Source organism: Oncorhynchus keta, chromosome 34 (assembly GCF_023373465.1).
Source record: "Oncorhynchus keta strain PuntledgeMale-10-30-2019 chromosome 34, Oket_V2, whole genome shotgun sequence".
Classification (NCBI taxonomy): domain Eukaryota; kingdom Metazoa; phylum Chordata; class Actinopteri; order Salmoniformes; family Salmonidae; genus Oncorhynchus; species Oncorhynchus keta.
The window spans coordinates 10,479,582-10,490,815 of record NC_068454.1 but is presented as its reverse complement, the minus strand read 5'-3'; positions in this window follow the sequence as shown (position 1 = coordinate 10,490,815).

The following is an 11,234-nucleotide window of genomic DNA, read 5'->3' as shown; positions in this document are numbered from 1 at the left end:
CCTAATTCTAGAACACTCCATAACACTTTAGAACACTTCCTAATTCTAGAACACACCATAACACTTTAGAACACTAAACAAAGCTTTACAGTGTATACTTGTACTAATAGTAATTAGTAATCACATAGGTCTTCCTAGTTTATTACATGGTAATAACAACTATACTGCAATTCTACTGTTGAAATTTGCACTAAGGTTGGGCAACTACTGTGTGTGTTCACCAGGTTCTGCTTGGCGGGGTCCGGGGATCCGATGAGGAACACATCCTGAACCAACAGACACTTCTGCACGATCCAATGCAGGTACTGGACCACAATTTGCAGCAGGGTCTCCTACACTGTCACACACAAACATACACTCAAGCAAACAAAAGTTCAATGCCTCAGTCTCTCTCTCTCTCTCTCTCTTCTCTCTCTCTCTTTCTCTCTTTCTCTCTCTCTCTCACACACACACACTCACACACACACACACACACACACACACACACACACACACACACACACGCACACACACACACACACACACACACACACACACACACACACACACACACACACACACACACACACACACACACACACACACACAGAAATACATTGCACTGTTGGTGGAGCATATACTGCAGCTAACTTGTGCTATATATTGTGATTCATGGGCACTAGCTATGGGTTCCTGGGTGTTTTCAGCTGGTAGGAGATCTATCCTTTGTGCCACCTTACCCACAGAGGAGAATCATTGGGTTCAATACAGTGAATGAGGCCACTCAAAAGTAGTATGTGAAGTAACCAACAATGGACAGAAATTAGAACCAATATGAATTGTTTAATGAAGTTTAGCATGTTACAAACATGAATGTATTCAGTCCTGTTGACTTTTTCAAAATGTTGTTACGTTACAGCCTTATTCTATCACTCTTCACACAATAACCCATAATGACAAAGCAAAAACAGGTCTTTAGAATCATAAACAAATACCTTATTTACATAAGTATGTAGACCCTGCTACGAGACTCGAAATTGAGCTCAGGTGCATCCTGTTTCCATTGTTCATCCTTCAGATGTTCCTCCAACTTGATTGGGGTTCACATGTGATAAATTCAATTGATTGGAAATGATTTGGAAAAGAACACACCAGTCTGTATAAGGTTCCACAGTTGACAGTGCATGTCAGAGCAAAAAACAAGCCATGAGGTCGAAATAATTGTCCGTAGAGCTCCAAGATAGGATAGTGTCGAAACACAGATCTGAGGAAGGATACCAAAACATTTCTGCAGTATTAGGTCCCCAAGAACACAGTGGCCTCCATCATTCTTAAATGGAAGAAGTTTGGAACCAACAAGACTTTTCCCTAGAGTTGTCCGCCTGGCCAAACTGAGCAATCGGGGGAGAAAGGAGGTGATCAAGTATATAATAGTCACTCTGACAGAGCTCCAGAGTTCCTCTGTGGAGATGGGAGAACCTTCTCGAAGGACAACCATCTCAGCAGCACTCCACTAATCTGGCCTTTATGGTAGATTGGCCAGACGGAAGACCCTCCTCAGTAAAAGGCACTACAGTTTGCCAAAAGGCACATAAAAGACTCAGACCATTAGAAACAAGATTCTCTGGTCTGATGAAACCAAGATTGGACTCTTTGTCATGAATGCCAAGTGTCATACCTGGAGGAAACCTGGCACCATCCCTATGGTGTAGCATGGTGGTGGCAGCATCATGCTGTGGGGATATTTTTCAGAGGCAGGGACTGGGAGGGATGAACGGAGCCAATTACAGAGAGATCTTTGACGAATACCTGCTCCAGAGAGCTCAGGACCTCAGACTGGGGCAAAGATTCACCTTCCAACAGGACAACAACCCTGGTTTCGGGACAAATCTCTGAATGTCATTGAGTGGCCCAGCCAGAACCCGGACTTAAACGCAAACGGACATCTCTGAAGAGACCTGAAAATGGCTGTGCAGCGACGCTCCCCATCCAACCTCACAGAGCTTGAGAGGATCTGCAGAGAAGAATGGGAGAAGCTCCCCAAATACAGGTGTGCCAAGCTTGTAGCGTCATACCCAAGAACACTCGAGGCTTCGCTGCCAACGGTGCTTCAACATGGTACTGAGTGAAGGGTCTGAAAATGTGACATTGTGATATTTTGAGATTTAGTTTTTTATAAATTTCAAACATTTTCTAAATACCTGTTTTTGATTTGTCATGATGGTTTATTGTGTGTAAATTGATGAGGGAAAATGTTATCTAGGGGCCTCCCGAGTGGCGCAGTGTTTTAAGGCCCTTCATTGCCGCGCTTGTGGTGTCACTAGAGATTGAAACACGTCCCTGCAGGGTCGTGTTTTGGACCTTTGCCTCTCCCGAGTCTATACGGGAGTTGCAGCAATGAGACAAGACTGAAACTACCAATTGGCTATCATGAAAAATAAGTAAAAATAAAAGTTAATCCATTTTTAGAATAAGGCTGTAATGTAACAAAAAGTCAAGGGTTCTGAATACTTTCCGAATGCACCGTACAGAAGGAGGGTCATTTGTTCATTTTCAATCTGAATATTTTGTATAAAGATGTGCAATATATTGTTACATTATAGGAGTAACTGGTAGACCTGAAACAGTCTTCCTCAGCTCAAGTTCAACTGTCGGAGTCCGCACTGCCTTCATATCTGTCACGGTTTTCATATGGTGAAGGAGAGTCGGACCAAACTGCAGCGTGTATATTGCGATCCATGTTTAATCAAAACAACGTAAACACGAATAAACACAAACACTACAAAAACAATAAACGAAACGAAAACAGCCTATACTTGTGTCAACTAACACAGCACAAGGATATCAAGACACTCAGGACAATCACCCACAATACAACCAAAGAATATGGCTGCCTAAATATGGTTCCCAATCAGAGACAACGATAAACTCCTGCCTCTGATTGAGAACAACTTCAGACAGCCATAGACTCTCCTAGAACACCCCACTAAGCTACAATCCCACTAAGCTACACACCACATACAAAAACCCATGTCACACCCTGGCCTGACCAAATACATGAAGAAAAACACAAAATACTTCGACCAGGGTGTGACAATATCATAGGTATCATAGTAGCTAAGGCTAAATAATAGCCACACCATAACAAACCTTCACAAACGATTCGTAATCTTTATTAGGTTAATATCAAAAGTAAGTCAAACCAATGTTAATATGGAAAATACGAGCAAGGACAAAACACAAAACCCCCCCTGTGCGCCCCAGAAACCCACAACCCTGCTCAAAGAAGAAATGAACGTTTGACAGCCCTCCCTTGTTTTGGACCACATCTTGCCCAGTAAATTTCGATCTGTCCCTGGGCTAATTCCAAGCTGCAAGGCAGACATTTTTTTTTAAATTGTAAGAATAGATCAGAAATCTTTACTGTCCATTGAATTTGTGGGTGCAAGTGAACTCTTTCCTCAAAGAGTGTGGTATATTTTCAGTTTGTGGAAACTGTGTAAATGCTTAGCATTTTGATATCGATTTAACGTTTACAAATTTAAATAAGGCCCTCTCTGGCCTCTAGGTCACCAGGCTGCTCGTTATGGCGAACACCTGTCACCATCATTTACGCGCCCCTGCGCGTCATCAGACTCATCTAGACTCCATCACTTCCCTGATTACCTGCCCTATATATGTCACTTCCTTTGGTTCCTTCCCCAGGCCTCATTGTTTCTCTTTCAGTTCCATGTATGTGTGCTGTTAGTGGTTCATATTATGTTCCATTTATTTTATTAAAACATTCACTCCCTGAACTTGCTTCCCGACTCTCAGTTCACATCATTACAAGTACTACCATAATATTCATGTTTAAAACATCAATCAATTTTCTGAATGTTGAAATCTCCAGTGTTAAGTTGGAGCTATAGTATCATGTTTAAACAGCTCTCTTACCAAATTTCTGTGTGGGGGGAAAAGTAGGGCAGTGTGCTGAGACCAAGCTACAGGCCACAGATACTATTGGTGAAGGCTATTCACCTTGTGGTGAGGTTGCCTACTTGGGCGTAAAATTATATGCAGTTATTTGCAGTCATCTATTTTTGATGCTTAAGTTTTACGTTTGGCCTAGGCTAGCCTACTATACATACTTGTTTAAACATTTTCCTGCAAACTTTTTCACCCTATTTCTCACAGATGGATCTAAGAGAAGGTCTTCGAAAGCCAAGTCAACAAACAGATTACCGACAATTCCGAATCCCACAGCACCTTCTCTGCTATGCAATCTGGTTTCAGAGCTGGTCATGGGTGCACCTCAGCCACGCTCAAGGTTCTAAATTATATCTTAACCGCCATCGATAAGAAACAATACTGTGCAGCAGTATTCATTGACCTGGCCAAGGCTTTCGACTCTGTCAATCACCACATCCTCATCGGCAGACTCGATAGCCTTGGTTTCTCAAATGATTGCATCGCCAGGTTCACCAACTACTTCTCTGATAAGGTTCAGTGTTTCAAATCGGAGGGCATGTTGTCCGCGCCTCTGGCAGTCTCTATGGGGGTGCCACAGGGTTACATTTTTGGGCCGACTCTCTTCTCTGAATACATCAATGATGTCGCTCTTACTGCTGGTGAGTCTCTGATCCACCTCTACGCAGACGACACCATTCTGTATACCTCTGGCCCTTCTTTGGACACTGTGCTAACAACCCTCCAGACGAGCTTCAATGCCATACAACTCTCCTTCCGTTGCCTCCAACTGCTCTTAAATTCAAGTAAAACTAAATGCATGCTCTTCAACCAATCGCTGCCTGCACCTGCCCGCCCGTCCAGCATCACTACTCTGGACGGTTCTGACTTAGAATATGTGGACAACTACAAATACCTAGGTGTCTGGTTAGACTCTAAACTCTCCTTCCAGACTCACGTCAAACATTTCCAATCCAAAGTTAAATCTAGAATTGGCTTCCTATTTCGCAACAAAGCATCCTTCACACACCCTGCCAAACATACCCTCCTAAAACTGACCATCCTACCAATCCTCGACTTCGGCGATGTCATTTACAAAATAGTCTCCAATACCCTACTCAATAAATTGGATGCAGTCTATCACAGTGCCATCCGTTTTGTCACCAAAGCCCCTTATACTATTCACCACTGCGACCTGTACGCTCTCGTTGGCTGGCCCTCGCTTCATACTCGTCGCCAAACCCACTGGCTCCAGGTAATCTACAAGACCCTGCTAGGTAAAGTCCCCCCTTATCTCAGCTCGCTGGTCACCATAGCAGCACCCACCTGTAGCACGCGCTCCAGCAGGTATATCTCTCTGGTCACCCCCAAAACCAATTCCTCCTTTGGCTGCATCTCCTTCCAGTTCTCTGCTGCCAATGACTGGAACGAACTACAAAAATCTCTGAAACTGGAATCACTTATCTCCCTCACTAGCTTTAAGCATCAGCTGTCAGAGCAACTCACAGATTACTGCACCTGTACATAGCCCATCTATAATTTAGTCCAAACAACTACCGCTTCCCCTACTATATTTATTTATTTATTTATTTTGCTCCTTTACACCCCATTATTTTTATTTCTACTTTGCACATTCTTCCAAGGCAAATCTACCATTCCAGTGTTTTACTTGCTATGTTGTATTTACTTTGCCACCATGGCCTTTTTTTTGCCTTTACCTCCCTTATCTCACCTCATTTGCTCACATCATATATATACTTATTTTTCTACTGTATTATTGACTGTATGCTTGTTTTACTCCATGTGTAACTCTGTGTTGTTGTATGTGTCGAACTGCTTTGCTTTATCTTGGCCAGGTCGCAATTGTAAATGAGAACTTGTTCTCAACTTGCCTACCTGGTTAAATAAAGGTGAAATAAAATAAAAATAAAAACAAGTTGTGCACCTTCCATTGTTTAGCTACGTACCTGGTTGATGTTTTCTTGTTGTAACCAGAGTAGATGAAAGCAACATACACTTCCACAAATGCTGTTTACATTGATAGCCATACTGAATGAAGCAATTACGGGACCTCATGGGCACCCTTAAATTCTTCACATAATTTAAGGTGGAAATGTACCTAAAAATGTTTTGTGCAACTGACTTAAAGTTAAAGAAACTTTAAGGGAAAAGATCATTGGGGAATGAACCAGTCAGGCCCAGGGATCAGACTCTTTTTATACAGGATCCTGAAGCCACTCCTGCGTTGTCTTGGCTGTGTGCTTAGGGTCATTGTCCTGTTGGAAGGTGAATGTGAACCTTCACCCCAGTGCAGTACCCCTGAGGCACTGAGCGCTCTGGAGCAGGTCTTCATCAAGGATCTCTCTGTACTTTGCTCTGTTCATCTTTCCCTCGATCCTGACCAGTCTCCCAGTCCCTGCCACTGAAGAACATCCCCACAGCATAATGCAGCCACCAGCATGCTTCACCGTAGGGGACGCTTGGCATTCAGGCTAAAGAGTTCAATCTTGGTTTCATCATTCCAGAGAATATTGTTTCTCATGGTCTGAGAGTCCTTTAGGTGCGTTTTGCCAAACTCCAAGCGGGCTGTCAAATCAAATCAAATTTGACTTGTCACTTACCCGTGTTTAGCCGACATTACTGCAGGTGTAGCAAAATGCTTGCATTTCTAGCTTCAGCAGTGCAGTAATATCTAACAAGTAATATCTAAAAATACACACAATCTGAAGTACAATAATCAAAATAAGAGTACATAAATATTAGGACGAGCAATGTCAGAGTGGCATAGACAAAGTTACAGTAGAATAGGATAGAATACAATATATACATTTGTGATGAGTAATGCAAAATATGTAAACATGTAGTGTTCCAATTATTAAAGTGCCCAGTGATTTTGAGTCTATGTATATAGGGCAGCAGCCTCCAATGTGCTGGTGATGGCTATTTAACAGTCTGATGGCCTTGAGATAGAAGGTGTTTTTCAGTCTCTCTGAGAAAAACAGCTGTCTCTCAGTCCCAGCTTTGATTTACAGTAAATAAGGTATTATACATTTGCAAAAATGTCTAAAAACCTGTTTTCTCTTTGGTTTGTCATTATGGTGTATTGTGTGTAGATTGATAAGGACAATGTTTATTTAATCCGTTTTAGAACAAGGTTGTAACGTAGAAAAAGGGCAATACTTTCCGAACTCTTTATCTGTATAGCAGACGCAGTAGCCATCTGACATAGAGAAATGCATGTTGTTGTCGTAGCATGCCATCTGCATGTCTCTATCTCTCTGGGGTTAGGCCTAAGCTTCACTTCCTTTATATAGGCATTATATATATATATATTGTTTAAAGCGGACAACAGCGGACAACTAAACCTAAACTGCAGGCCTTTGAATGCAATGCCCTGATACATTTAGTGCTCAAATCTCTGACAGCTGAAACGTAAAGTGGAGCTTGTTTGAGGACAGCAGCATAACCCCGTTTGGGCTACTTCCCTAAAAGTAGGCTATGACTGTTTTGCATATGCTACAGTACACATCTAAACACAATGAACAGTGTTTTGGTAACTTGGAATAGATTGTTTTTAAGGACACATAAATGAGGCTCAACATCCCTCGTTTATTGATGGTGCTGGCTGTGCCAGGTTGGATCTGAATGCACAATGGATGTCCGTTACATTTCTCAAATGTCCGGTAAATTTAAATTTAAATCTTCCCTGTCATGTTGTCTGAAGGAAACTCTGAAATGGCATGTTGTTTTTGTGGAGATTTTAGAGATTATTCACAAGAAAATGTGTCACTAATTGGATGGAAACCTACACCGCATGGCCCAAAGTATGTGGACAACCATTTCAAATGAGTGAATTTGGCTTTTTCAGCCACCCCCTGTTACTGACAGGCATATGAAATGAAGCACACATTGACAGTAAATGAGCTCAGTGACGTTCAAAGTGACAACGTCATAGGGTGTCACCTTTCCAACAAGTCAGTTCATCAAATTTCTGCACACGTGTCCACATACTTTTGGCCAAGTAGTATAGCTATAGACATCCTAAAGACTTGGGCTAGTGGCCTAGTCCAGTGTCACTTTGATTGTGCCTGTATATCATGGTTCACCAGCAGCCCCAAACTTATAAAGAATAAGCTACCAGCCAAACAAGTTTTTAAGAATTGTACATAAACTCCCCTCTCATACTCATCTGGAGGTTGAGCATATTTTCATCTCTATTTTTTTTTATTTAACCTTTATTTAGCTAGGCAAGTCAGTTAAAAACAAATTCTTATCTTCAATGAAAGCTTAGGAACAGTGGGTTTACTGCCTTGTTCAGGGGCAGAATGACAGATGTTTACCTTGTCAGCTATGGGGATTCAATCTTGCAACCTCTCAGTTACTAGTCTAACGCTCTAACCACTTGGCTACCTGCCACCACAATCTATCTCTGTAATGTGTCTGTATCTCTGTAATGTGTCTGTATCTGTAATGTGTCTGTATATCTGTAATGTGTCTGTATCTCTGTAATGTGTCTGTATCTCTGTAATGTGTCTGTATCTCTGTAATGTGTCTGTATCTCTGTAATGTGTCTGTGTCTCTGTAATGTGTCTGTATCGCTGTAATGTGTCTGTATCTCTGTAATGTGTCTGTATCTCTGTAATGTGTCTGTATCTCTGTAAAGTGTCTGTATCTCTGTAATGTGTCTGTATCTCTGTAATGTGTCTGTATCTCTGTAATGTGTCTGTATCTCTGTAATGTGTCTGTATCTCTGTAATGTGTCTGTATCTATGTAAAGTGTTGGGTTTTGTGGGTGATTGTTCCTGTCTCTGTGTTTGCACCAGATTGGGCTGTTGTTCACGTTTATTGTTTTTGTATACTGTTCGTGTTTTCATCTTTATTAAAGATGTATACAAGTAACCACGTTGCATTTTGGTCCGCCTCTCCTTCAACTCAAGAAAACCGTTACAGTATGTCTGTATCTATATCTATGTAAAGTGTACTATGTATTGTGTCTCTATTTACAGTGGGGATAACGTGAATGTGTCTGTATCTGAAATGTGTCTGTATCTCTGTAATGTGTCTCTATTTACAGTGGGGAGAACGTGAATGTGTATGTATCTGTAATGTGTCTGTATCTCTGTAATGTGTCTCTATTTACAGTGGGGAGAACGTGAATGTGTATGTATCTGTAATGTGTCTGTATCTCTGTAATGTGTCTCTATTTACAGTGGGGAGAACAAGTATTTGATTCAGTTCCAATTTTGCAGGTTTTCCTACTTACAAAGCATATTATTATTTACCTTTATCTAACTAGGCAAGTCAGTTAAGAACAAATTCTTATTTTCAATGACGGCCTGGGAACAGTGGGTTAACTGCCTGTTCAGGGGCAGAATGACAGATTTGTACCTTGTCAGCTTGGGGATATGAACTTGCAACCTTTCTGGGTCCAACGCTTGGGGATATGAACTTGCAACCTTTCTGGGTCCAACGCTCTAACCACTAGGCTACCCTGCCGCCCCGGTAGAGGTCTGTAATTTTTATCATAGGTACACGTCAATTGTGAGAGACGTAATCTAAGACAAAAATCCAGAAAATTGTATGATTTTTAAGTAATGAATTTGCATTTTATTGCATGGAATAAGTATTTGAAACATCAGAAAAGCAGAACTTAATATTTGGTATAGACACCTTTGTTTGCAATTACAGAGATCATACGTTTCCTGTAGTTCTTGAAAGGTTTGCACACACTGCAGCAGGGATTTTGGCCCACTCCTCCATACAGACCTTCTCCAGATCCTTCAGGTTTTGGGACTGTCGCTGGGAAATACGGACTTTCAGCTCCCTCCAAAGATTTTCTATTGGGTTCAGGTCTGGAGACTGGCTAGGCCACTCCAGGACCTTAAGATGCCTCTTACGGAGCCACTCCATAGTTGCCCTGGCTGTGTGTTTCGGGTCGTTGTCATGCTGGAAGACACAGCCACGACCCATCTTCAATGCTCTTACTGAGGGAAGGAAGTTGTTGGCTAAGATCTCGTGATACATGGCCCCATCCATCCTCCCTTCAATACGGTGCAGTTGTCCTGTCCGCTTTGCAGAAAAGCATCCCCAAAGAATGATGTTTCCACCTCCATGCTTCACGGTTGGGATGATGTTCTTGGGGTTGCATTCATCCTTCTTCCTCTAAACACAGTGAGTGGAGTTTAGACCAAAAAGCTCTATTTTTGTCTCATCAGACCACATGACTTTCTCCCATTCCTCCTCTGGATCATCCAGATGGTCATTGGCAAACTTCAGACGGGCCTGGACATGCGCTGGCTTGAGTAGGGGGACCTTGCGTGCGCTGCAGGATTTTAATCCATGACAGCTTAGTGTGTTACTAATGGTTTTATTCAGGTCATTGACCAGGTCCTGCCGTGTAGTTATGAGCTGATCCCTCACCTTCCTCATGATCAATGATGCCCCACAAGGTGAGGTCTTGTATGGAGCCCCAGACCGAAGGTGATTGACCGTCATCTTGAACTTTTTCCATTTTCTAATAATTGCACCAACAGTTGTTGCCTTCTCACCAAGCTGCTTGCCTATTGTCCTGTAGCCCATCCCAGCCTTGTGCAGGTCTACAATTTTATCCCTGATGTCCTTACACAGCTGTCTGGTCTTGGCCATTGTGGAGAGGTTGGAGTCTGTTTGATTGAGTGTGTGGACAGGTATCTTTTATACAGGTAACGAGTTCAAACAGGTGCAGTTAATACAGGTAATGAGTGGAGAACAGGTGGGCTTCTTAAAGAAAAACTAACAGGTCTGTGAGAGCCGGAATTCTTACTGGTTGGTACGTGATCAAATACTTATTGCATGCATTATTAAAATGCAAATTAATTACTTAAAAATCATACAATGTGATTTTTCAATTTTTTTTAGATCCCATCTCTCACAGTTGAAGGGTCATGTGATTTTTTAACATTTTTACTTTGGGCAGGGTGGGGGGGGAATCTGTCCACTAGATAAACTGATTTCATATTTTTCAGCTGATATAGCCTATAGCCTATTCCACTGAATTGTCTTGTCAACGTACAGTGCCTTGCGAAAGTATTTGGCCCCCTTGAACTTTGCAACCTTTTGCCACATTTCAGGCTTCATACATAAAAATATAAAACTGTATTTTTTTGTGAAGAATCAACAACAAGTGGGACACAATCATGAAGTGGAACGACATTTATTGAATATTTCAAACTTTTTTAACAAATCAAAAACTGAAAAATTGGGCTTGCAAAATTATTCAGCCCCTTTACTTTCAATGCAGCAAACTCTCTCCAGAAGTTCAGTGAGGA